Genomic DNA, 27,483 nt, shown 5'->3' with positions numbered 1-27,483 from the left:
GGAGAGTGAAAAAGTTGGCTTAAAGCTCAACCTTCAGAAAACGAAGATCATGGTATCTGGTCCCATCACTTCATGGGAAATAGACGGGGAAACAGTGTCAGACTTTATTTTGCGGGGCTCAAAAATCACTGCAGATGATGACTGCAGCCATGAAATTAAAAGATGCTTACTTCTTGGAAGAAAAGTTATGACCAACCTAGATAGCATATTCAAAAGCAGAGACATTACTTTGCCGACTAAGGTCCGTCTAGTCAAGGCTATGGTTTTTCCAGTGGTCATGTATGGATGTGGGAGTTGGACTGCAAGAAGGCTGAGCACTGAAGAATTGATGCTTTTGAACTGTGGTTTTGGAGAAGACTCTTGAGAGTCCCTTGGACTGCAAGGAGATCCAACCAGTCCATTCTGAAGATCAGCCCTGGGATTTCTTTGGAAGGAATGATGCTAAAGCTGAAACTCCAGTACTTTGGCCACCTCATGCGAAGAGTTGACTCATTGGAAAAGACTCTGATGCTGAGAGGGATTGGGGGGGCAGGAGGAGAAGGGGACGACAGAGGATGAGATGGCTGGATGGTATCATGGACTCGATGGACGTGAGTTTGAGTGAACTCCGGGAGTTGGTGATGTACAGTGAGGCCTGGTGTGCTGCAATTCATGGGGTCGCAAAGAGTCAGACACTACTGAGCGACTGAACTGAACACACATGCAGTTCTATTCTGGAAAAGGTGAAATTATTGAGCCAGAAATCAGATTAATCTTTACCATGGACTGGGAGCTGAGCTCCAGATTTCATTTAAAATAAAAGCCAGTGTCCTTACAGTGGCCTGTAAGGACTTATGCAATCTGACATCCCATTACCTCTCTGACCTCATCTTCTACTCTTCTGTCATCACTCACTTTATCTCAGCCACACTGGCCTCTTCGCTATATTCCTCAAACATACTAAGTACAATACCACTTTAAGGCTTCTGTATTGGTTATATCTTCCTTCTAGAACATCCCCCCCCCAAGATATCTGTTGGTTAACTTCCTCAAATCGACACTCAAATTTCACCTTCAAAAGGAGGCCTCCCTGACCACCCTGTTTAATATTGATTCCTTTCCATACACTCCGGATACCTGTCATCTTCTAACATTAAGTGTGGGCTTCTCAGGTGCTCAGTGTTAAAGAATCTGTCTTCAATGCAGAAGGCACAGGTTCAATCCCTGAGTTAGAAAGATCCCCTGGAGAAGGAAATGGCAACCCATTCTAGTATTCTTGCCTGGGAAATCCCGTAGACAGAGGAGCCAGGCAGGCTATAGTCCATGGGTGTCTCAAAAGAATTGGACATAACTTAGCCATTAAACATCAATAATATATGAATTAACTTACTGAAGTTGTTTATTTTTGTTTATCTCCTCCTCTAGAATGAACATCATGAAGGTGAAGATCTTTGCCTGATATGTCTGCTGGTTTGGCCCAAGCACATAAAACAGTGGGAGTTTGGGGTCTAGTAGGCTGAGATATTTATTAAATAAATGAATAGTACAAAAAAAAAGAAAAGAAAATCAATAGCTGTATTAGTTGTGAGATGCCCTTTTTATGGCCTGGAATTTTTATTGCAATTTGTTTATCTTAAGTTAATGAACTATGTAACCTATGGAAGTTGGTTATATATATATATATATATATACATATTTACAGTTATAGTTCTATGGAAATTCGAATGCCTTTTGAAAAAGAGCCTAGGTTTAATACACAGGGAAAATGGTAAATAAACTAGGGCTTCCCTGGTGGCTCAGCGGTTAAAGCATCTGCCTCCAATGCTGGAGACCCGGGTTCGATCCCTGGGTCGGGAATATTCCCCTGGAGAAGGAAATGGCAACCCACTCTAGTATTCTTGCCTGGAGAATCCCATGGACTGAGGAGCCTGGTGGGCTGCAATCCATGGGGTCACAAAGAGTCGGACACGACTGAGTGACTTTACTTACTTACACTAGTTTTGCAAATTTGCTTCCTGATTCATTTCTTGCAATAAGCCTTCCTTAACTATTTCCATCACATCCTGATTATGCTTTTGCTTGTATCTCTTCATCAGTCCATTACAAGTTTCAGTTTCGTTCAGTTGCTCAGTCGTGTCCAACTCTTTGTGAACCCATTGACTGCAGTACACCAGGCCTCCCTGTCCATCATCAACTCACGGAGTTTACTCAAGCTCATGTCCATTGAGTCAGTGATGCCATCCAACCAGCTCATTTTTTTTTAATTTATTTAATTGGAGGCTAATTGCTTTACAATACTGTAGTCATTTTTGTTATACATTGACATGAATCAGCCATGGGTGTACATGTGTTTCCCATCCTGAACCCCCCTCGCAACTTCCTCCCCATCTCATCCCTCAGGGTCAGCCCAGTGCACCAGCCCTGAGCACCCTGTCTCATGCATCGAACTTTGACTGGCGATCTACTTCACTTATGATAATATACATGTTTCAATGCTATTCTCTCAAATAAAACCACCCTCGCTGTCTACCACAGAGTCCAAAAGTTTGTTCTTTACATCTGTGTCTCTTTTGCTTTCTCACATATAGGGTCATCATCACCATCTTTCTAAATTTCATATATATGCATTAGTATACTGTATTGGTATTTTTTCTTTCTGACTTACTTCACTCTGTATAATAGGCTCCAGTATCATCCACCTCATTAGAACTGATTCAAATGCATTCTTTTTAAAAGCTGAGTAATATTCCATAGTGTTTATGTACCAAAGCTTTCTTATCCACTTGTCTGCTGATGGACATCTAGGTTGCTTCCATGTCCTAGTTATTGCAAACAGTGCTGCCATGAACATTGGAGTACGTGTGTCTCTTTCAATTCTGGTTTCCTCAGTATGTATGCCCAGCAGTGGGATTGCTGGGTCATAAGGCAGTTCTATTTCCAGTGTTTTTTAAGGAATCTCCACACTCTTCTCCATAGTAGCTGTACTAGTTTGCATTCCCACCAACAGTGTAGGAGGATTCCCTTTTCTCCTCACCCTCTCCAGCATTTATTGCTTGTAGACATTTGGATGGCAGCCATTCTGACTAGCATAAAATGGTACCTCATTGTGCTTTTGATTTGCATTTCTCTGACAATGAGTGATGTTGAGTATCTTTTCATGTGTTTGTTAGCCATCTGTATGTCTTCTTAGGAGAAATGTCTGTTTAGTTCTTTGGCTCATTTTTTGATTGGGTCGTTTATTTTTCTGGAATTGAGCTGCACAAGCTGCTTGTATATTTTTGAGATTAATTCTTTGTCAGTTGCTTCAGTTGCTATTATTTTCTCCCATTCTGAAGGTTGTCTTTTCACCTTGCTTATAGTTTCCTTCCTTGTGCAAAAGCTTTTAATTAGGTCCCATTTGATTATTTTTGCTTTTATTTCCGTTACCATGGGAGGTGGGTCATAGAGGATCCTGCTGTGATTTATGTCAGAGAGTGTTTTGCCTATGTTTTCCTCCAGGAGTTTTATAGTTTCTGGTCATACATTTAGATCTTTATCCATTTTGAGTTTATTTTTCAGAGTACATCATGAGAAATGCTGGGCTGGAAGAAACACAAGCTGGAATCAAGATTGCTGGGAGAAATATCAATAACCTCAGATATGCAGATGATACCACCCTTATGGCAGAAAGTGAAGAGGAACTAAAAAGTCTCTTGATGAAAGTGAAAGAGGAGAGTGAAAAAGCTGCCTTAAAGCTCAACGTTCAGAAAACGAAGATCATGGCATCTGGTCCCATCACTTCATGGGAAATAGATGGGGAAACAGTGGAAACAGTGTCAGACTTTATTTTGGGGGGCTCAAAAATCACTGCAGATGGTGATTGCAGCCATGAAATTAAAAGACACTTACTCCTTGGAAGGAAAGTTATGACCAACCTAGATAGCATATTCAAAAGCAGAGACATTACTTTGCCAACAAGTTCCATCTAGTCAAGGCTATGGTTTTTCCAGTGGTCATGTATGGATGTGAGAGTTGGACTGTGAAGAAAGCTGAGCGCCAGAGAATTGATGCTTTTGAGCTGTGGTGTTGGAGAAGACTCTTGAGAGTCCCTTGGACTGCAAGGAGATCCAACCAGTCCATTCTAAAGGAGATCAGTCCTGGGTGTTCTTTGGAAGGAATGATGCTAAAGCTGAAACTCCAGTACTTTGGCCACCTCATACGAAGAGTTGACTCATTGGGAAAGACTCTGATACTGGGAGGGATTGGGGGCAGGAGGAGAAGGGGATGAAAGAGGATGAGATGGCTGGATGGCATCACTGACTTGATGGACGTGAGTTTGAGTGAACTTCGGGAGTTGGTTATGGACAGGGAGGCCTGGCATGCTGCAATTCATGGGGTCGCAGAGTCGGACACGACTGAGCAACTGAACTGAACTGATGGTGTTAGAAAGTGTTCTAGTTTCATTCTTTTACAAGTGGTTCACCAGTTTTCCCAGCACCACTTGTTAAAGAGATTGTCTTTTCTCCATTGTATATTCTTGCCTTCTTTGTCAAAGATAAGGTGTCCAGAGGTGCGTGGATTTATCTCTGGGCTATTTTGTTCCATTGATCTATATTTCTGTCTTTGTGCCAGTATCATAGTGTCTTGATGACTATAGCTTTGTAGTATATTGTATGTAGTATATTTGTAGTATATTGATTCTTCTGATCCATGAACATGGTATATTTCTCCACCTATTTGTGTCCTTTTTTATTTCTTTCATCAGTGTTTTATAGTTTTCTATATATAGGTCTTTTGTTTCTTTAGGTAGATTTATTCCTAAGTATTTTATTATTTTCATTGCGATGGTGAATGGAATTGTTTCCTTAATTTCTCTTTCTGTTTTCTCATTGTCAGCATATAGGAATGCAAGGGATTTCTGTGTGTTAATTTTACATCCTGCAATTCACTATATTCATTCATTAGCTCTAGTAATTTTCTGGCAGAGTCTTTCAGGTTTTCTATGTAGAGGATCATGTCATCTGCAAACAGTGAGAGCTTTACTTCTTTTCCAATCTGGATTCCTTTTATTTCTTTTTCTGCTCTGATTGCTGTAGCTAAAACTTCCAAAACTATGTTGAATAGTAGTGGTGAGAGTAGGCACCCTTGTCTTGTTCCTGACTTTAGGGGATATGCTTTCAATTTTTCCCCATTGAGGATAATGTTTGCTGTGATTTTATCATATATGGTATCTTCCTTCCATTCCTGCTTTCTGGAGAGTTTTTATCATAAATGGATGTTGAATTTTGTCAAAGGCTTTCTCTGTATTTATTGAGATAATCATATGGGTTTATCTTTCCGTTTGTTAATGTGGTGTATCACATTGATTGATTTGTGAATATTGAAGAATCCTTGCATCTTTGGGATAAAGCCCACTTGGTCATGATGTATGATCTTTTAACATGTTGTTGGATGCTGTTTCCTAGAATTTTGTTAAGGATTTTTGCATCTATGTTCATCAATGATATTGGCCTGCAGTTTTCTTTTTTAGTGGCATCTTTGTCTGGTTTTGGTATTACAGTAATGGTGGCCTCATAGAATGAGTTTGGAAGTTTAACTTCCTCTGCAATTTTTCAAGAGTTTGAGTAGGATGGGTGTTAGCTCTTCTCTAAATTTTTGGTAGAATTCAGCTGTGAAGCCATCTGGTCCTGGCCTTTTGTTTGCTGGAAGCTTTCTGATTATAGTTTCAATTTCCGTGCTTGTGATTGGTCTGTTATGGTCTTCTATTTCATCCTGGTTCAGTTTTGGAAGGTTATCTAAGAATTTGTCCATTTCTTCCGAGTTGTCCATTTTATTAGCATATGGTTGCTGATAGTAGTCTCTTATTATCCTTTGTATTTCAGTGGTGTCTCATCCAACCATCTCTAGCTCTGTTGTCACCTTCTCCTCCTGCCTTCAATCTTTCTCAGCATAAGGGTCTGTTCAAATGAGTAAGTTCCTCACATCAGGTGGCCAAATTATTGGAGTTTCAGCTTCAGCCTCAGTCCGTCCAATGAATATTCAGGACTGATCTCCTTTAGGATGGACTGGTTGGATCTCCTAGCTGTCCAAGAGACTCTCAAGAGTCTTCTCCAAGACCATAGTTCAAAAGCATCAATTCTTCGGAGTGCAGCCTTCTTTACAGTCCAACTCTCACATCCATACATGACTACTGGAAAAACCATAGCTTTGACTAGATGGACCTTTGTTGACAAAGTAATGTCTCTGCTTTTTAATATGCTGTCTAGGTTAGTCATAACTCTTCTTCCACGGAGCAAGTGTCTTTTAATTTCAAGGCTGCAGTCACCATCTGCAGTGATTTTGGAGCCCACAAAAATAGTCTGTCGCTGTTTCCAATGCTTCCCCATCTATTTGCCATGAAGTAATGGGACCATCTACCATAATCTTAGTTTTCTGAATGTTGACCTTTACGCCAAAGTTTTCACTCTCCTATTTCACTTTCATCAAGAGGCTTTTTAGTTCCTCTTCACTTTCTGCCATAAGGGTGGTGTCATCTGCATATCTGAGGTTATTGATATTTCTCCTGGCAATCTTGATTCTAGCTTGTGCTTCATCCAGATCAGCATTTCTCATGATGTCCTCTGCATAGAAGTTAAATAAGATGGTGACAATACACAGCCTTGACATACTCCTTTCCCAATTTGAAACCAGTCTGTTGTTCCATATCCAGTTCGAACTGTTGCTTCTTGACGTGCATTCAGATTTTTCAGGAGGTAGGTCAGGTGGTCTGGTATTCTGATTTACTGAAGAATTTTCCACAGTCTGTTGTGATCCATACAGTCATGGCTTTGGCATAGTCAATAAAGCAGAAATAGATGTTTTTCTGAAACTCTTGGTTTTTTGATGATCTGACAGATGTTTGCTATTTGATCTCTGGTTCCTCTGCCTTTTCTTAATCAAGCTTGCACATACAGAAGTTCACCATTCATGGAGAATTTTGAGCATTACTTTTCTAGCGTGTGAGATGAGTGCCATTGTGCGGTAGTTTGAGCATTTTTTGGCATTGACTTTCTTTGGGATTGGAATGAAAACTGACCATTTCCAGTCTTGTGGCCACTGCTGAATTTTCTAAATTTGCTGGCATATTGAGTGCAGCACTTTCACAGCATCATCTTTTAGGATTTGAAATAGCTCAACTGGAATTCCATCACCCCCACTAGCTTTGTTCGTAGTGATGCTTCCTTAGGCCCACTTGACTTCACATTCCAGGATGTTTGGCTCTAGGTCAGTGATCACACCATCATGATTCTCTTGGTCATGAAGATCTTTTTTGTACGGTTCTTCTGTGTATTCTTGAGACCACTTCTTAACATCTTCTGCTTCTGTTAGGTCCATACCAATTCTGTCCTTTATTGTACCCATCTTTGCATGAAATATTCCCTCTGTATCTCTAATTTTCTTGGAGAGATCTCTAGTTTTTCCCATTCTATTATTTTATTCTATTTCTTTGCATTGTTCACTGAGGAAGGCTTTCTTATCTTTCCATGTTATTCTTTGGAACTCTGCATTCAGATTGGTATATCTTTCTTTTTCTCCTTTGCATTTCACTTCTCTTCTTCTCATAGCTGTTTTTAAGGATTCCTCAACCATTTTACCTTTTTGCATTTTTTTTTCCTTTGGGAATGGTCTTGATCCCTGTCTCCTGCTCAGTGTCATGAACCTCTGTCCATAGTTCTTCAGGCACTCTATCAGATTTAATCCCTTAAATCTATTTCTCACTTCCACTGTATAGCCATAAGGGATTTGATTTTAGGTCATACCTGAATGGTCTAGTGGTTTTCCCTATTTTCTTCAATTTAAGTCTGAATTTGGCAATAAGGAGTTCATTATCTGTGCCACAGTCAGCTCCCAGTCTTGTTTTTGCTGAGTATAGAGCTTCTCTATCTTTGGCTGCAAAGAATGTAATCAATCTGATTTCAGTATTGACCTTCTGGTGATGTCCATTTGTAGAGTCTTCTCTTGTGTTGTTGAAAGAGGGTGTTTGCTATGACCAGTGTGTTCTCTTAGCAAAACTATGTTATCCTTTGCCCTGATTCATTCTGTACTCCAAGGCCAAATTTTCCCATTATTCCAGGTATTTCTTGACTCCCTACTTTTGTATTCCAGTCCCCTATAATGAGAAGGACATCTTTTTTGGGTGTTAGTTCTATAAGGTCTTGTAGGTCTTCATTGAACTGATCAACTTCAGCTTCTTCAGTGTTACTGGTTGGGGCATAGGCTTGGATCACCATGATATTGAATGGTTTGCCTTGGAAACAAACAGAGATCATTGTGTCACTTTTGAGATTGTAACAAAGAACAAAGAATTGTAACTTTTGTTGACTATGATGGCTATTCCATTTCTTCTAAGGGAGTCTTGCCCACAGTAGTAGATATAATGTTCATCTGAGTTAAATTTACCCATTCCAGTCCATTTTAGTTTGCTGATTCCTAAACTGTAGATATTCACTCTTGCCATCTCCTGTTTGACCACTTCCAATTTGCCTGATTCATGGACCTAACATTCCAGGTTCCTATGCAATATTGCTCTTTACAGCATCGAACTTTACTTCCATTACCAGTCACATCCACAACTGGGTGGTGGTGTTGCTTTGGCTCCATTTCTACATTCTTTCTGGAGTTAGTTCTCCACTAATCTCCAGTAGCATATTGGGCGCCTACAGACCTGGGGAGTTCATCTTTCAGTGTCCTCTTTTTGCCTTTTCATACTGTTCATGGGGTTCTCAAGGCAAGAATACTGAAGTGGTTTGCCATTCTCTTCTCCAGTGGACCAGGTTTTATCATAACTTTCCACCATGACTTGTCTGTCTTGGGTGGCCCTACACGGCATGGCCCATAGTTTCATTGAGTTAGACAAGGCTGTGGTCCATGTGATCAGATTGGTTAGTTTTCTGTGTTTGTGGTTTTCAGTCTGTCTTCACTTTGATGGAGAAGGGTAAGAGGCTTATGGAACGTTCCTGATGGGAGAGACTGACTGAGGGAGAAACTGGGTCTTGTTCTGATGGGCAGGGCCATGCTCAGTAAATCTTTAACCCAATTTTCTGTTGAAAGGTGGGGCTGTGTTCCCTCCCTGTTGTTTGACCTGAGGCTAAAGTATGGTGAAGGTTGACCTCCCTCAAAAGTTCCCATGCAGGCAGTGCTACACTTAGTGCCCTCAGCCCTACAGCAGGTCACTGCTGACCCAAGCCTCTGCCAGAGGCTCCTGGACACTCACAGGCAAGTCTGTGTACTAGTTTACTCAATTGCTTAAGTTGTCTAGTTCACTAATTGCCAAGCATGACTGGTAATCATGGTCACAGAACAAACTTTTAAGAAATATAAATGTCTGTATTCTACCCCAAGCACACTGACCAGTGATCATTAGGCAGTGAAACCTGAAATCTTTATTTTTAAATATTTATCTATATGATTTGAATGATCATCCAGATTTAGGACAAAATTCCATAAATGATTCCTGAACATGAGTCATACTCTACAGCCAGATAAGTTCCTAAAATGCTATAATGAGGTCTTCTATGTATACCACCAGAGGGATCATATAGTAGGACATTTAATATGGGGAAGCTAGATGATCAAAACTAATTAATCTTATCCATGATGTTTTATCTCATGGAACGAGTAAATCTTCCAATTTTTATTGACCAAAAAATTTCATAGTCCCTGATAGCCTGCCCACTGGGCTCAGAGCTTGAAACCCCAACCTCTAAACTGTCTTGATCAAACTTCTCCTTTTAAACAGTGATTAAATGAGGTTTTTGTTTATTATGCAGATTAAATTTGCAGATGATCCAAACATCGAATCTTATCATAAACTGAATGACATATGAAATCCAAAAATCCCCAAACGTTATAAAATGTTCAGCCGGAACTCAAACAGTGCAGTTTGACAGACACTACTTGTATTTATTACATCATACTCCAATCTACATTTAGGAGTCTCTTCTGAAAATAATAACAATTAGGGAAAATTGTATGTATAAAGATGTTTAATTACAGTGCTTTTAAAATATGCAAATAAATAATTGTTATTGTAATTTTTAAAGAATGTTCAAACGTACAGAGGAACAATTAAATATCATGGACAAACATTCCATGTAGAAACAGCCAATATTAACGTGCTGATGTACTGACTTTTAACTCATAGCTCTATATGTTTTTCTTTTTTTTAACAAAACTATAATTATACATACATAAAATCTTATATTCTGTTTTTCTCACCTAGCACTGATTGTCTATTTAATGTGATGGAAGATGCTAACAATCATTAAAACTTGACTGATTTTTAAAAGTTTTTTCGGTGACCCTAACATATTGCTGTAAATAAAAGACATATGCTTACCACTTTTGAAATATTTTAAGGGCATGGAAACATTCTTGACATAATGCTAAGTAAAAACTCAGAACATAGAAATATCCATACATGTCTTAGTCCATTCAGGCTGCTATGACAAAGTACACAGACTGAGTAGGTTATACCCAATATACCTTTATTGCTTATGGTTCTAGAGCTTGGAAGTCCAAAATCAGGGTGCCAGCATGGTCAGGGGGCTTATTTCCAGAATGCAGACTTCTTATTGTATCCTCACCTGAGGAAAAGAGTGAGGGATCTCTCTGGAGTCTCTTACGTAAGAATGTTAACCCCATTCATGAAGTCTCTACTCTCATGACCCAAGGACCTCCCAAAGGCCCCATCTCCTAATACCATCACATTGAGCACCAGGATGTAGATGGGAGGGAGGAGATACATGTATACATATGGCTGATTCATGTTGAGGTTTGATAGAAAACAACAAAATTCTGTAAAGCAATTATCCTTCAATTAAAAAATAAATTAATTTAAAAGAATAAAGAATTAAATATCAAAAGTAGAAGGAAATATACCAAAAATCAATAATTATAATGTATATAAAAATAACATTATATACCCATGCACTGATGGTCACATTATCTTTGATAAAGATAAATAAAGGAGATGAAGATAAAAGAGGCAAGAATATACAATGGAGAAAAGACAGTCTCTTCATAAGTGGTGCTAGGAAAACTGCACAGCTATGTGTAAAAGAATGAAATTAGAACACTACCTACTACCATACACAAAAATAAACTCTAAATGGAACAAGGAACTAAATGTAAGACCACAAACTGTATAACTCTTAGAGGAAAACATAAGAAAAACACTCTGACAAAAAGATCTTTTTTGACCCACCTTCAAAGCAATGAAAATAAAACAAATATAAACAAAGGGGGCCTAATTAAACTTGAAAGTTTTTGCACAGCAAAGGAAACTATAAATAAAGGAAAAGACACGCCACAGAATGGGAGAAATTATCTACAAATAAAGTGACACACAAGAGATTAATCTCTAAAATACATTATACAAACAGCACACGTAGCTCAACACAACAATAACAACCCCATCAGAAAATGGGGAGAAGATTTAAATAGCCATTTTTTCCAAAGAAGACATACAGATGGCCAAGAAGCACATGCATAGATGTTCAACATCATTAATTATTAGAGAAAAGCCAATCAAAATGACAATGAGGTATCACCACACACCAATCAGAATCAGTTCAGTTCAGTTGCTCAGTCATGTCCGACTCTTTGCGACCCCATGAATTGCAGCACACCAGGCCTCCCTGTCCATCACCAACTCCTGGAGTTCACTCAGACTCACATCCATCGAGTCCGTGATACCATCCAGCCATCTCATCCTCTGTCGTCCCCTTCTCCTCCTGCCCCCAATCCCTCTCAGCATCAGAGTCTTTTCCAATGAGTCAACTCTTCGCATGAGGTGGCCAAAGTATGGGAGCTTCAGCTTTAGCATCATTCCTTCCAAAGAAATCCCAGGGTTGATCTCCTTCAGAATGGACTGGTTGGATTTCCTTGCAGTCCAAGGGACTCTCAAGAGTCTTCTCCAACACCACAGTTCCAAAGCATCAATTCTTTGGCACTCAGCCTTCTTCACAGTCCAACTCTCACATCCATACATGACCACAGGAAAAACCATAGCCTTGACTAGACGGACCTTAGTTGGCAAAGTAATGTCTCTGCTTTTGAATATACTATCTAGGTTGGTCATAACTTTTCTTCCAAGGAGTAAGCATCTTTTAATTCCATGGCTGCAGTCACAATCTGCAGTGATTTTGGAGCCCCCCAAAAATAAAGTCTGACACTGTTTCTACTGTTTCCCCATCTATTTCCCATGAAGTGATGGGACCAGATGCCATGATCTTCGTTTTCTGAATGTTGAGCTTTAAACCAACTTTTTCACTCTTCTCTTTCACTTTCACCAAGAGGCTTTTTAGCTCCTCTTCACTTTCTGCCATAAGGGTGGTGTCATCTGCATATCTGAGGTTATTGATATTTCTCCCGGCAATCTTGATTCCAGCTTGTGTTTCTTCCAGTCCAGCATTTCTCATGACGTACTCTGCATATAAGTTAAATAAGCAGGGTAACAATATACAGCCTTGATGTACTCCTTTTCCTATTTGGAACCAGTCTGTTGTTCCATGTCCAGTTCTAACTGTTGCTTCCTGACCTGCATACAGATTTCTCAAGAGGCAGATCAAGTTGTCTGGTATTCCCATCTCTCTCAGAATTTTCCACAGTTGATTGTGATCCACACAGTCAAAGGCTTTGGCATAGTCAATAAACCAGAAATAGATGTTTTTCAGGAACTCTCTTGCTTTTTTGATGATCCAGCGGATGTTGGCAATTTGACCTCTAGTTCCTCTGCCTTTTCTAAAACCAGCTTGAACATCAAGGAGTTCATGGTTCATGTATTGCTGAAGCCTGGCTTGGAGAATTTTGAGCATTACTTTACTAGCATGTGAGATGAGTGCAATTGTGTGGTAGTTTGAGCATTCCTTGGCATTGCCTTTCTTTGGGATTGGAATGAAAACTGACCTTTTCCAGTCCTGTGGCCACTGCTGAGTTTTCCAAATTTGCTGGCATATTGAGTGCAGCACTTTCACAGCATCATCTTTCAGGATTTGAAACAGTTCCACTGGAATTCCATCACCTCCACTAGCTTTGTTCGTAGTGATGCTTTCTAAGGCCCACTTGACTTCACATTCCAGGATGTCTGGCTCTAGATGAGTGATCACACCATCGTGATTATCTGGGTTGTGAAGATCTTTTTTGTACGGTTCTTCCTTGTATTCTTGCCACCTCTTCTTAATTTCTTCTGCTTCTGTTAGGTCCATACCATTTCTGTATTTTATCAATCCCATCTTTGCATGAAATGTTCCCTTGGTATCTCTAATTTTCTTGAAGAGATCTCTAGTCTTTCCCATTCTGTTGTTTTCCTCTATTTCTTTGCATTGATCACTGAAGAAGGCTTTCTTATTTCTTCTTGCTATTCTTTGGAACTCTGCATTCAGATGCTTATATCTTTCCTTTTCTCCTTTGCTTTTCACCTCTCTTCTTTTCACAGCTATTTGTAAGGCCTCCCCAGACAGCCATTTTGCTTTTTTGAATTTCTTTTCCATGGGGATGGTCTTGATCCCTGTCTCCTGTACAATGTCATGAACCTCACTCCATAGTTCATCAGGCACTCTATCTATCAGATCTAGGCCCTTAAATCTATTTCTCACTTCCACTGTATAATCATAAGGGATTTGATTTAGGTCATACCTGAATGGTCTAGTGGTTTTCCCTGCTTTCTTCAATTTAAGTCTGAATTGGGCAATAAGGAGTTCATGATCTGAGCCACAGTTAGCTCCTGAATACCCATCATCAAAAAGTCTATAAACAATAAATGCTGGAGAGAATGTGGAGTAAAGGTAACTCTCCTACACAATTGGTGGGAATGTAAATTGGTACAACCACTATGGAGAAGAGTATGGAGTTAAAAAACTGAAAATAAAACTACCATATGATCCAGCAACACTACTCCTGACATATATCAGAAGAAAACCATAATTTGAAATGATACGTGTTCCCCAATGTTTACTGCAGCACTATCTACAATTCCAGGATGTGGAAGGAAAGTAAACGTCCATCAACAAGGTAATGGATAAAGAAGATATAGTACATATATACAGTGTAATGTTACTCAGTCATAAAAAAGAATGACATTATGCCATTTGCAGCAACACGGATGGACCTAGAAATTATCATAATAAGTGAAGTAAGTCAGAGAAAGACAAATAACCTATGATATCACTTACATGTGGAATCTAAAGCAATGTTACAAAAGAACTTATTTATACAACATAAACAGACACACGGACTTAGAAAACAAACTTAGGTTACCAAAAGGGAATGTAGGGGAGGGATAAACTGGGAGACAAGGATTGGCATATACACACTACTGAGCCTGGTGGGCTGCAGTCCATGGGGTCACTAAGAGTCTGACATGACTGAGCGACTTCACTTTCACTTTTCACTTTCATGCATTGGAGAAGGAAATGGCAACCCATTCCAGTGTTTTTGCCTGGAGAATCCCAGGGACAGGGGAGCCTGGTGGCTACTGTCTATGGGGTCACACAGAGTTGGACACGACTGAAGCAACTTAGCAGCAGCATATATAAAATATTTATTTCCTAAAGGAAATTAACCCTGAATACTCATTGGAAGGACTAATGCTGAAGCTGAAGCTCTATTACTTGGCCACCTGATTCAAAGAGCAAACTCATTGAAAAAGATCTTGATGCTGGGAAAGACTGAAGGCAAAAGAAGATGGTGGCAGAGGATGAGATGGTTGGATGGCATCACCAAATCAATGCCCATGAACCGGGGCAAACTCCAGGAGATAGTGAGAGACAGGGAGGCCTGCTGTGTTGCAGTCCATGGAGTTGCAAAGAATTGGACTTGACTTAGTGACTGAACCAAACAGCAACAATATATAAAGTAGATAACCAACAATGATCTACTGTATAGCACAGGGAACTCTATTCATTCTGTAGTAAGCTACATAGGGAAAGAATTTGAAAAGGAATGGATATATGTATGTATAATTGAATCACTTTGCTATACACCTGAAACTAAGACAAAATTGTAAATCAACTATACTCCAATATAAAATAAACTTAAATAAATATATTTAGATTACATGGTTTCCTTTGTATATGTTCTGTATTTACAAGCTACATTGAATAGCATCCATTGCTCACTCTGCTTTTAGGTATTCAGAAAAAGTAATTTTCTAATAACAGTCCAAAGCAAATCAAACTGGATAGGAACTTATGTGAAGATGTGAACTAGCTATCCAGGCAGCTACATTAACAGAAACATAGAGTCTTATTCATGCTAGCAATAGTCTGACACATTTCTGTAATGGGTGGTCAACAAAGATTAAATTGCATTTGGTTCTGGATTCTGTATTTTAAAGAGTATTGACAAACTAGAAAGCACTCAGAAAATGTTTAGCAGAGTAGTTAGGAGTCAATCTATTTTTTTTTGGTGGGGGGTACGTAAAATGGTTAAAAGAGCCAATGATGCCAATCAGAACAAAATTAAGAGGGAAATTCATTTTCAAATAGTTGAAGACTGTCTTAGACAAGAGGCAATTTCTGTCACTCCAAAACAAAAATAAGATAGTACTGAATTTGAAGTTAGAGAAACAAATTTCACTACCAAGTTCCCTAAAGTATGAGAAACAAATGTCTGTCTCAACTTGAGACAGAAACTATATAGTCACCTATCAGGATCACTTAGATTCTTGCTTTAAGTGGCAAGGCAGATTGGATAACCCAAATTTTTAATTTCAACCTTGAGATTCTCTGACTTAAGATTATCTGATTACCTTCACTTAGGAAAACATACTTTTCTATACCATTTACTATCATTCAGAACATGACAAAGTCAATTGACTTATTTATATAGCATTTAAATCTGCTTTTTAGGCTAAGAAGTATAATGTCATATGATAAAAAATGTGTACACTGATACTATGAAAGAATTTCCAAAACAGAAAAAAATTAAGTTAAAAATGTTTTTAAATTTTATAATGAAAAGCTCTGGAGAATCATTCAGATAATGGTATTTCAATTAGTATAAGAGATATTTATTATGATACTGATCACATGATATTAATAATGTTCTATACATATCATAAAATATGAATTATAGACAAAATTCAAATTGTAATAGCATCACCCTGGTATCAAAGGCCATCATAGCTCTCATAATTCATAGAGGGAAAATATCATTATGATTTAAGAATTAAATGTCATTCAAACCTTTTTTATGATAAAATATGTATAATTATACTTTATGAAAAGCATTCAATCTAATGAAACATTAGAGAATATAAAGCAAAACAAGGGTTCTAGCAATGAGAACTTGAGTTATTTATCAATTTGGCACAAAACTTCTGTGCCCAGATCAGAACCATGTCTGTTTTGTCAATGTGTAGACCAGATGACAGTTTCATTTTGAGTCATTTCACTTGAACTATCTAAGAAATTAACGAATACCAACAGATACCTAGGCAATTGTAAGATGGATGGACATAGCCATGTCAGGCATTGGGAGAACAGCAGCTCTGATATCCTGACTAGGCTGAGTTGGATACAGTAAACCATTCATTAACCATTAACTAAGTTCCTAATATTTGCCATCTAGACCTTAAGGATGATACAAAGGTGTTATTCCTGCAATTAAGTACTTTACATCTTCATCAACACTGTAAGGATGTGGAGGAAAAGAAATGTTTGTGCACTGTTGCTGGGAATGCAACTTGGTAGAGTCACAATGAAAAAGAGTATGAAGGGTCCTCAAGAAATTAAAAATTGAACTACCACACAATACAGCAATACCACTTCTGAGTATTTATCTGAATAAATTGAAAACACTAATCTGAAAAGATATACACACCCCAGTGTTCATTGGAGCATTATTTACAACCAAGAAATGAAATCAATCTAAGTGTCTAGTGACAGATGAATATATGAAGATATGGGGAAAAGACAATTTGATATGCATATGCATATATACATGTGTGTAGGTGTATATATATATATACATATATATGTGTGTGTAGGTGTATATATATGTATATATGCATATGCATATATACATGTGTGTAGGTGTATATATATATATGTATATATATATATAATGGAATATTATTTGAACATGAAAAAAGAGTGAAATCTTGACATTTGCAGCAACATGGATGGACCTAGAAGGTGTCATCCTTCTAGAGAAAGACAAATACTGCATGATGTCACTTATATGTGGAATCTAAAAGATAATACCAATAAATGTATACAGCAAACAGATAGAGTCATATATATATAAAACAAACTAGTGGTCACCAGAGGGTACAGGGAAGAGGGAAGGGACAAAATAGGGGTGGGGGATTAAGAGACACAAACTAATACACATAAAACAGATAAGCCACAAGGATATATTATACAGCACAGGGGATTAGAGCCATTATTTTGTAATAGCTTTAAATTAAAATGACTAATGGAATCTAAAAGACAAAATAAATGATCACATAAGACAAAAAAGGACTCACAGATACAGTGAGCAGACTAGTGGCTGCCACACTGGAGGAGTGTGGGGGAATAGGCAAAATAAGTGAAGGAGATTAAGAGGTACAAACTACTAGTTATAAAATAACTAAGGCACAGAGATGTAGTGTACAACATGGGGACTAGTCAATAATAGTGTAACAGCTTTCTATTGTGCATAATTTAAAATATCAAATCATTCTATTATGTATCTGAAACTAAGATATTTTAAATCAACTATACTTCAATTTAAAAATGTATGTACAAATAAATAACACAAGGTACAAGGTGATAAAAAAACCATAAAAGAGGGGGATGTTAAAGTGTTTGGGGAGTTCAGAGGAGGGAAATACTGCTTTTAGAAAGCAAGACTATGCAGGAAATGATATTTCAATTAAATCTAAAAGAAATTTAGAATTCAGATAAAGAGAGATTGGAGAACAAGAAAGGAAGATATTCTATTAATAGAAGAGGGAGAAGAGCACACGCATGCACACACACATAACTGTTTAGGAGTTGAAAGCATATTTAGTGATCATGCTACCTGGCTGAAATGAATGGCTGAAAGGAGTATATTGAAAGATAAGACTAGAAAGATTAATCGAGAGCTGACTCTGGGGGAGGAGGGTCCTAGAGTGATCACTAAACAGACTGAAAACTGTTCAGGACTGAGGGGCTTCACAGGGATTGGACATCTAGTGACAATAGGATACCTCACCTCTCAGAAACAGCTTCACTGTATGCCTAACAGGAGGGGTGGTTGGGCAAACATTGTTTCATAGGCTTCCAAGTACTTCTGATTGGCTGCAGGTTCTATCCAAGTACAGCCTTAAATTTCGAGGGAGCTCAGGAACTAATTAGAGTATACCTAAGCTCTGCATTGAGAAGAAATCTAGTTTGCTTCCTTCTCTCAAGACCCTACCACTTTTACTTGATATTGCCATGTACAATGATTATTGAGTGGAACAATATGTGTGAGCTCAGGGAAAGGAAAATAAGAGCATCAGATTAAATATGATGGGTATAAGGGAAAACTTCAGTCAAACACAATAACTTAATATATGGTTTTGAATAAAGTACTTTGTCTTATCCATATTTGTTTCCTTTAATGAATATTAGTAGCTGACAACTGCCTATATTTCAATTCAGGACTCAAAGGAAGGTTGAGATCTAACTCTACAAAACTGAATTATCAAACATGTAGTCAGTTTCTGCTTGAACTTTTGACATACATTGATAATACTCCTCACCAGAGATGTTGGAACTGAAGTAGTAATATGTATAAAGGCAGCTTCAGAGATAACATTGGCAATAAATAATATTAATATAGTTACAAGGAAAGGAGATTGATTACGTTTGACAGATACTTATTGAGCACTTAGCTTCCTGCCTAGCATAGATTTTAAGGTATGGGAATCAATGGGATGTTGATAAAGTGACCATATAATTTACAGTTGAAAACAGAATACTTTTGAGGGAAAAGAGGGTCTCAGTTAAATTATAATGAAATAGCAAGTGCTCCCTGGTGGACCAGATAATAAAGAATCTGCCTCCAATGAGAGAGACCTGGTTTTTATCCCTGGGTCAGGAAGATACCCAGCAGAAAGGAATGGAAACCAATTCCAGTGTTCTTGCCTGGAGAATCCCATGGACAGAGGAGCCTTGAGGGCTACAGTCCACAGGGTTGCAAACAGTCAAACACGACTGAGTGACTAACACACAACACACAAACAAGAGCTATCCTGAGAAAACTGAGACATATGGTCATTCTTGATTTTTAGAATACGGCTTTTAGCTTGATGGAGTTGGCATGTCAAAAACTCTTAGTATAAAAAGGGGCATGAGACCAAACCCAAAACAATGTGAGTTGGAAAAAAAAATGTTTTGAGAAGAACTATAATCATTGAGAAAGTAAGATTTGAAGTTTGAGTAGATGATACATTTTTGAGTAGGCCTAGACATCAAGGTCGGAGAAGGCAATGGCACCCCACTCCAGTACTCTTGCCTGGAAAATCTCATGGACAGAGGAGCCTGGTGGGCTACAGTCCATGGGGTCGCTAAGAGTCAGACACGACTGAGCAACTTCACTTTTACTTTTCACTTTCATGCATTGGAGAAGGAAATGGCAACCCACTCCAGTGTTCTTGCCTGGAGAATCCCAGGGATGGCGGAGCCTGGTGGGCTGCTGTCTATGGGGTCGCACAGAGTCGGACTCAACTGAAGCGACTTGGCAACAGCAGCAGCAGCAGACATCAGGTAAAGCAGATGTAGAAGCTTTAAGAAGTCTAATTACAGTGGAAAGGTAGAAGTGAAGTGGATGTGAGAGGGAGCTGGAGGAAGTTCATCTGACCTGAGTCTATTCTTGTTTTAGTGGAATGGATATCTGAATAGAATTCTTTAAAGGATGACTCCATTGACTCCCCTTGAAAAGCCGTCTTAAAAGATAGTACTCCCTACCTCTCCTGTAAGAAGTGATTTCCCTCTTTGGAAAACCAACTCCAATTATGGATTTCATGCATGTCAGGCTCAACAGGCTGAGATGTGGTTGCATCAGAAAGTGGTATGCAGCTATGCACTGTGTGCACTTTAAAATTACTAGGAGAATAATAGTTTGCAATCTTTATGTAAATCAGTCAGCTTTTCTGCCTTTATCATTTCCTCCCAGCATGGCAGGAAAAGTGCAAACCTCATCCCTTCGGAAAGAAAATGACTGATGAAATATTAATAAAGATTACTAACAAAGTAAGCGCTATGACTAAGGTTGTAGATAGCTGTGGGATCTAAATGGTGAACAAATTTATTCAGCAACAGGGCAAGTTATTCAGATGTTCTAAAACAGATGACACCACCTCTATAAACTACAGGGGGCATTGGGAGTGATGCAGCATGGAAGTGGAGGAGGAGGGGACATTTGAAAGAAGGGAGTTAGTTATTTGCATTAAATAGTAGGCAAAAAGGGGAATTTCAATGAAAAGCTCATAGCACATACATAGAGTAGCATGGAGGTTTTCACTTCCCCTCATAATTGTTACATTTCCCTGGTCTTGCCATTTTGACCAAATAGGTCATACATGTTCCTCAATACAAGGCTGCAGTGCTGAGGCTTTCAGACCATATGCACATGTGGCTGGCTAAAGTGGATTTTTTTTAATTAAAAAAAATCAAATAGTGAGACTTGGACATTTTCAGTGACAGGTGAAACAATGCATTAATAACTCTGAACCAATTTTACCCATTTTCATGGATTTTTGTTTTAGATTGTCTTAGCTTGGTTTTCTATAACAAAATGCAGGGGTGTGTGTGTGTGTGTGTGTGTGGGTGTGTGTGGGTGTGGGTGTGGGTGTGTGTGGGTGTGGGTGTGGGTGTGGGTGTGTGTGTGGTAGTAGTTCAGTTGTGTCCAACTCTCTGCGGCCTCATGGGCTGTAGCCCACCAGGCCCCTCTGCTCATGGGATTCTCCAGGCAAGAATACTGGAGTGAGTTGCCATTCCCTTCCCCAGGGGACATTCCTGACCCAGGGATTGAACCAAGGTCTCCCACTTGCAGGCAGATTCTTTACCATCTGAGCCACCAGTTACAAGGTAGCTTAAATGACAGGCATTTATTTTCTCACAGCTTGGGAGGCTGGAAGTCTGAGATCAGGGTACCAGCACAGTCAGGCTCTGGTGAGAGCCCTCTTAATGACTTGCAGACAGCTACCTTCTCGCTCTGTGCTCACACAGTCTTTCCTTGGTGCATGTGTGTGGATAAAAGGAGCTCTGATGTCTCTTCCCCTTCTTATAAGGACAGTGATTTCATTATGGGGTCCCACTCTCAAGACCTCATCTAAACCTAATCACCTCCCAAAGGTCCCATCCCTAAAACCATCATATTGCTGGTTATGGCTTCAACATATGAACTGGGGGACACAAACACCCAGTCCATAACAGAAACTTAGCTGGTAACACTCTTGGTGAAAGGCCAGAAGGGAACCATTGTCTCATACATGTAGAATCCACACATGTCCCATCTTTCACAACCTTCTCTGAACTCAAGGTAATTTATCCTGCCTAGGCAGAGAGAGACTGAGATTGAAAGAGAGAGAGAGAAAGGAAGGGAAGAGTGTGAAAGAGCAAGCAAGTGAGCTAGCTCTAAGCAGGGTAGCAATCATGTTCAAAAAGCTGGGCACTTATATTTGCTATGTGTACCCAGAGTGGCCACTGCATGTCCTGTGTGGTAACAAAGGCTTAGGGGTGAGGGAGGGCTACCTATGCATCTGCGGTATCTCAGTCCATTTGGGCTGCCATAACAAAAATGCCAGATTGGTGGCTTATAAACAAAAGAAATTTATTTCTCACAGCTCTGTAGGCTGGGAAGCCCAAGATCATGGCACTGGCAGATTTTCTGTGTGGTGAGAGCCCACTTCCTGCTTCAGACAGCATCTTCTTGCTATGTTCTCATGTGGCAGGAGGTGTGAGGGAGCTCTCTGGGTCTCTTTTATAAGGTACTAATCCAATTCTCATGGTTTAATCGCCTCCAAAAAGTCCCATCTCCTAATATCATCACACTGGGGATTAGGTTTCAACATATGAATTTTGGTGGAGGATAAACCTTCAGTCTATAGCACATAGTATTCAAGCTGTGCTTCCTTCTCTCTTTACCTCTAGGAAAGTTATCTCATTTTCATTATTCCAACTCCACTGTATAATAAATAGGACATGAACCAACGGAGAGAGTCTTCCAATGAGTACATTTCAACATAATTAGGGAAATAGAATGGGAGAGTATACATTAATCAGGAGATATACCCGAGGCCTTCAGTGCCTTAGTCAAGGTCAACAAATGAGCTGCCAAAAAATCTAAAGAATAATCCAGGTCACCTGAGTCCTAGCAGAGTTCCTTTCTTCAAAAGCATACTGCTGAGACTCCCACGTGATCCAGTGGTTAGGACTCTGTGCTCCCAATTCAGGGGGCACAGGTTTGATCCCTGGTTGGGGAACTAGATCCCACATGCTGCAACTAAGATCAAGCACAGCCAAATAAGAATAAATAAATAAACAAATAAAGCATACTGCTGACCTGAAAACTTCAGAGACTCCTAAGACATCCTTTGATAGGTATTCTCCTATAGGCTAGAAATGTTACTAAGGTCATTTTTATAAAGGAAAGGGAATTAAAGAATGATAAGACTGCTGTGATTTCCCAAAGATTTATAGTTCAATTATATCTGGCACAGTGAATAACTCATAGAACAAGGGACACAGGGGAGAATCCACTGGGTAGAGTGAGGCCATCCTGAATTCAAATTTTTCGAAGGAAAAAGAGAACGTCAATAACTATGTAAAGGATGTTAGAGGATTGTTGGGGGTACTGTTGCACCAGTAGATTAAGAAAGCCAAAAGAATAGGCATTCTTCAAGACTCTGAGAGTTTAATAAGGAGGGAGACCCAAGGTACCAAGTATACATCCAAAAGACCAACTGAGCTTCATTGTAAAATGATTAACTGCTATTAGTAAACACACTAAATAGATATGCTTAGAATTCTATTGCTTTTACATAAAACCATGAGCCTTCCAGAGAACCTTTCATTCAATTAAACTATTGACTTGGGTTGGGACCCTGTTAGGCTATGCAGTTCATACACATTGGCAAAATTCAAGTACTGTTTTTCTTTTATCAACAAACACTAAAGACTAATGAATTAAGGGGAGCACCAGTTCAAACAAACAGGAGGAATGACAACATCAGAGGTTTAAATATGATCCTAATTGATGAATTTAGTAATTATTTTCCTCGGTTAAAGATATTAAGTCAAACCTGGCATTTATAAAATAATAAGATAGAGATATACTTTGGCCACCTCATGCAAAGAGTTGACTCATTGGAAAAGACTCTGATGCTGGGAGGGATTGGGGGCAGGAGGAGAAGGGGCCAACAGAGGATGAGATGGCTGGATGGCATCACTGACTCGATGGACATGAGTCTGAGTGAACTCCGGGAGTTGGTGATGGACAGGGAGGCCTGGCGTGCTGCGATTCATGGGGTCACAAAGAGTCGGACATGACCGAGCGACTGAACTGAACTGAACTGATACAAAATATAAAACTTATTCTCAACACACACAAGAACATTAGACTTCCAGCAACTTCAACCTGGAACCTAGAAATAGACAAACAAACCAAAAAAAAAAAAAAAAGAAGAAGAAGAAATAAACCTGAAGTAGTTCACATCAGTTCAGTTCAGTAGCTCAGTCGTGTCTGACTCTGCGACCCCATGAATTGCAGCACGCCAGGCCTCCCTGTCCATCACCATAAACCCCATGAATTAAGTAAAGCCAAGTATTTTGGCCCATATAATAAGTATTTCATCCTTTGCTCAGATTCATATATGAATACATCCAGATTGATATATAGATATCAATGTATCTTTGTATAAAAAAAAATAAGCTTATCTCATTCGCCAATCTGTAGAAGATTAGAAGCAGCAAATCAGAAGCTACAAGCAAGCAAAGAAAGTTGTCATTTCAGGCTGACATATCACAATGAAAACTGACATACATTCTTGTAGCAAACAAGAAGATAAAACTTCTAAGACTATATCCAAGCAATTTAAAATACTGAAATGTGGAGCTCTTTGGAGTATGGATGACCTATCTCAAGAAATACCAAGGGCATGATGTGCATGTCCTGATATTTAATGGTCATATCGATCTGTTTCTTCAGTCATCAAGCAAATTTTTTATATTATGTTGATTTTATTACCTTGGATGTGAATTTACATAAAATATATTTCATTTCCTGCCTTTCTAAACATTTCAGTTCTTAAAAGACAAATCTAAGGTTGTTAAAATTAACATTTTTAGAATACCTCTGTTGATGATGCTAAATTAAAAGAAAATTACCATGTGTATCTGTGTGTGAGAGAAGAAATATGGATTCTTAGTATGAGGAAAGAAACATTAATATAACTTGGGTGCCTGGATAAACACAATCAGGGCAATTCCTAAGTTGTGAGGTAAGGGAGCCTGGGTAAATATTTTCTGTGAGGCCCCTGACTACATAAACAACATAATTTTAAAACATATTGTAAAATCAGTGGGCCCATAGAGGTTTATGATGAAGATTTAAAATATTGGGTAAAAAATATTTAAAGTCATGGATAAAGAAGATATACTTTTGTATATGTTTATTATACAAAAAAAAATACAATGCAGATGAAGCATCTTAGTCATGCCCAGGAACTATTTCTCTCTGCTCAGGTCCCAAAACAATCTCTTTGTCTATCTTATTATTAAATGTGCCATTCCTGGATAACTTTATATTTCTCACCACACACACAGACACAAAAATACTGGTATTAGTCACAGTAACATGGCCCTTCACAACCAGTTTATTATAAAATAATACAGACCTTTTGCTTCTGCAGTTTCCTAATGCCATTTATTTAATGCTGGTTATACCATAACTCATGACACTACATCATCCATCCTGCCTCTTCTAAATACTGGTATAAAGTGACTCTTTAAATTTGTTACTGTTCTCTATAGATGATGACCACAAATACAAGTCTTCTCTGGAGTATGCAGAGAAATGTGAGCAAGAATTGCTTTTCTGAAAATATTAAATTCATCCTTTAAATTTTTAGTATAAATATAGAAATACATCATTCAATCATGGCTTCTTTTGAACTCTTCAGGCCATAATCACCACCAATAAAATCCATCAGAAAATCCTTAAAAGTCTCCCTCCAAAATATATCCAAAATTGAACCACTCTTCTCTATCTCAATTTCTACAATCCTAATCCAAGCCACCATCACTTTTCACTTATGATTCAGGCACTCAGTACCCATAACAGATTTCCTCAATTCTCATTCATATTCTATCTTATACAGCAGTCTGAGTTATGCTCTTGAAAGAGATCAGGTCACATCCTTGCTTAAAACAATGTAATGGCTTCCCATCATAATCAGACTGAAATTCAAATTCTTAACACTGTACAAAAGAAAGGCACCCATGATCTGCTCTTGCCTACTTCCCTAACTTAATTTCCCACCTACTCCTTGTACACTATGCTCCCTAAATATTTATTGTACAGACTACCACAGGGCCCTTGTACTCTCTACAAATCAATCTCTAACATAATCCCTTTTCTTTTCTTCATGGCACTCATAACTTACTGAAATTATCTTACTTATTAAGCTGTTTACTGTTTGTTTCCTTTTTTCCCACTAAATGTAAGGCCCATGAAAGCAGGAATGTTTTCTGTCATGCCCACTGTGGTATTCACTGTGAATAGTGATAAAGTTGAGATTAGATCCAAAGACTGAGGCCAATTATTCCTCCTGAGGCTTAAAATCTACTTAGAGAAAGATGGAATACATTAAGAGTAAGGCAATAGAGTCCTCGTTTAGGAACTGATTATTTGAAATAGACTGAAAGTGATAAAAGATGTCAGAAAAGACTATTATAGCCAAGAGTATTAAAGGTAGATATTATAGAGGAGGTAGATTAAGTGCCTTCATCTCAAAGATCCCAGACAAATATACAAGTTAAAAGTAATATATACATGTGTGGAATCATTATTTTGTATCTGGACAAAATTTACTCTGTATCAAAAACTCAAGTAAAAACCTCTCAGATTTTGATTCTTGCCATATAGCATTTCTACTCAGTGCCGATCTATGTTTCCTGGGCGGAGAGGGGGTGGATCATTTTCAAGTACTTATATTCTAAACTTGATCAATTTGCAAAAAAAGACCACTTCAAAATAGATTTTCATCTTCCCACTGGACTCTCAGAAATGACTGTGAACTAGGGAGTGACCCTCGGTAACTTCAGTGTCCAATATGCTACAATTAAAATGAGGTCTTAATTATACTTAGATTTGTGAGAGAGGGCCATGAAATTTTAGAGAGAAAATGATGCCATCATTAACATGCAAACCAGTCCTGTAGTTTATACCAGTCTGTGCAAAAGACGTGTGCTGCAAATGCATAGAGAATGAGCCATCAGTTGGATTGTGTGGGCTGCTTACAACAGGAGACAGAGTTGTAAAGATCTAAGGAAACTTTTCATAAGTCTGATCAGGCAAGAAAGATCATAGAAGCAATAGAATAAATTGATCTGGTGTCCATGCTGCCAGAAACAAAGACCCAAGACAAGGTCAGAAAAGGTCAGAAAACATGAGAAAGAAGAGAGAGAGAGAGAGAAAAAGATTCTTGGGCTCAGATTCAAATTGACAGAAGCAATGACAATGGGAGAAGATGTACGATGCAGGATACAGGATGCTTGGGGTTGGTTCACTGAGACAACCCAGAGGGATGGTAAGGGGAGGGAGATGGGAGGGGGTTCAGGATGGGGAACATGTGTATATCTGTGGTGGATTCATGTTGATGTATGGCAAAACCAATACAATATTGTAAAGTAATTAGCCTCCAATTAAAATAAATAAATTTATATTTAAAAGAAAGCTGAGAATTATGATTTTTCTTGTGATTTGGCTCAGAACATATCAATGTTTCTCATGAGGTATTTGGTTGTACATTCATATGAATTATGTATGGTGAAAATTTCTGATCTTAGGTGGTAGGAACAATGATTAACTCATGGTCCTGAAACAAGAAACAGAACCTATTCTTGAAGCCTTCAGGCTGCTTGGGGTGATGACTTTGGGATGAAGTGTGCCATCTCGCCAGACCAAGACCTGTCTGACTTCCCAAACTAGGACAGCACATGTACTGAGGTATTTTTAAACAAATATATTGAAGTGTTTAATATGATTTCAAATAGTATAATAAGCATGCATCAATTTTATAAGGAAGGAAATACTAAATGTCACTAATCTCACCACCTGGAGATAAGCACTGACAATTGGTATATTTCCTTTCATTTTCTTTTTGTTCCTGGTTTCTTTTTGCTCCTGGTTGCGTGCGTGCGTGCGTGCGTGTGTGTGTGTGTGTGTGTGTGTGTGTGTGGGTGTGGGTGTGTGTGTGTGTGTGGGTGGGTGTGTGTGTGTGGGTGGGTGGGTGGGTGGGTGGGT

This window comes from Oryx dammah, unplaced genomic scaffold (genome assembly GCF_014754425.2).
Source record: "Oryx dammah isolate SB20612 unplaced genomic scaffold, SCBI_Odam_1.1 HiC_scaffold_23, whole genome shotgun sequence".
NCBI classification, from domain to species: domain Eukaryota; kingdom Metazoa; phylum Chordata; class Mammalia; order Artiodactyla; family Bovidae; genus Oryx; species Oryx dammah.
Note: the sequence above shows the minus strand (reverse complement) of the source record.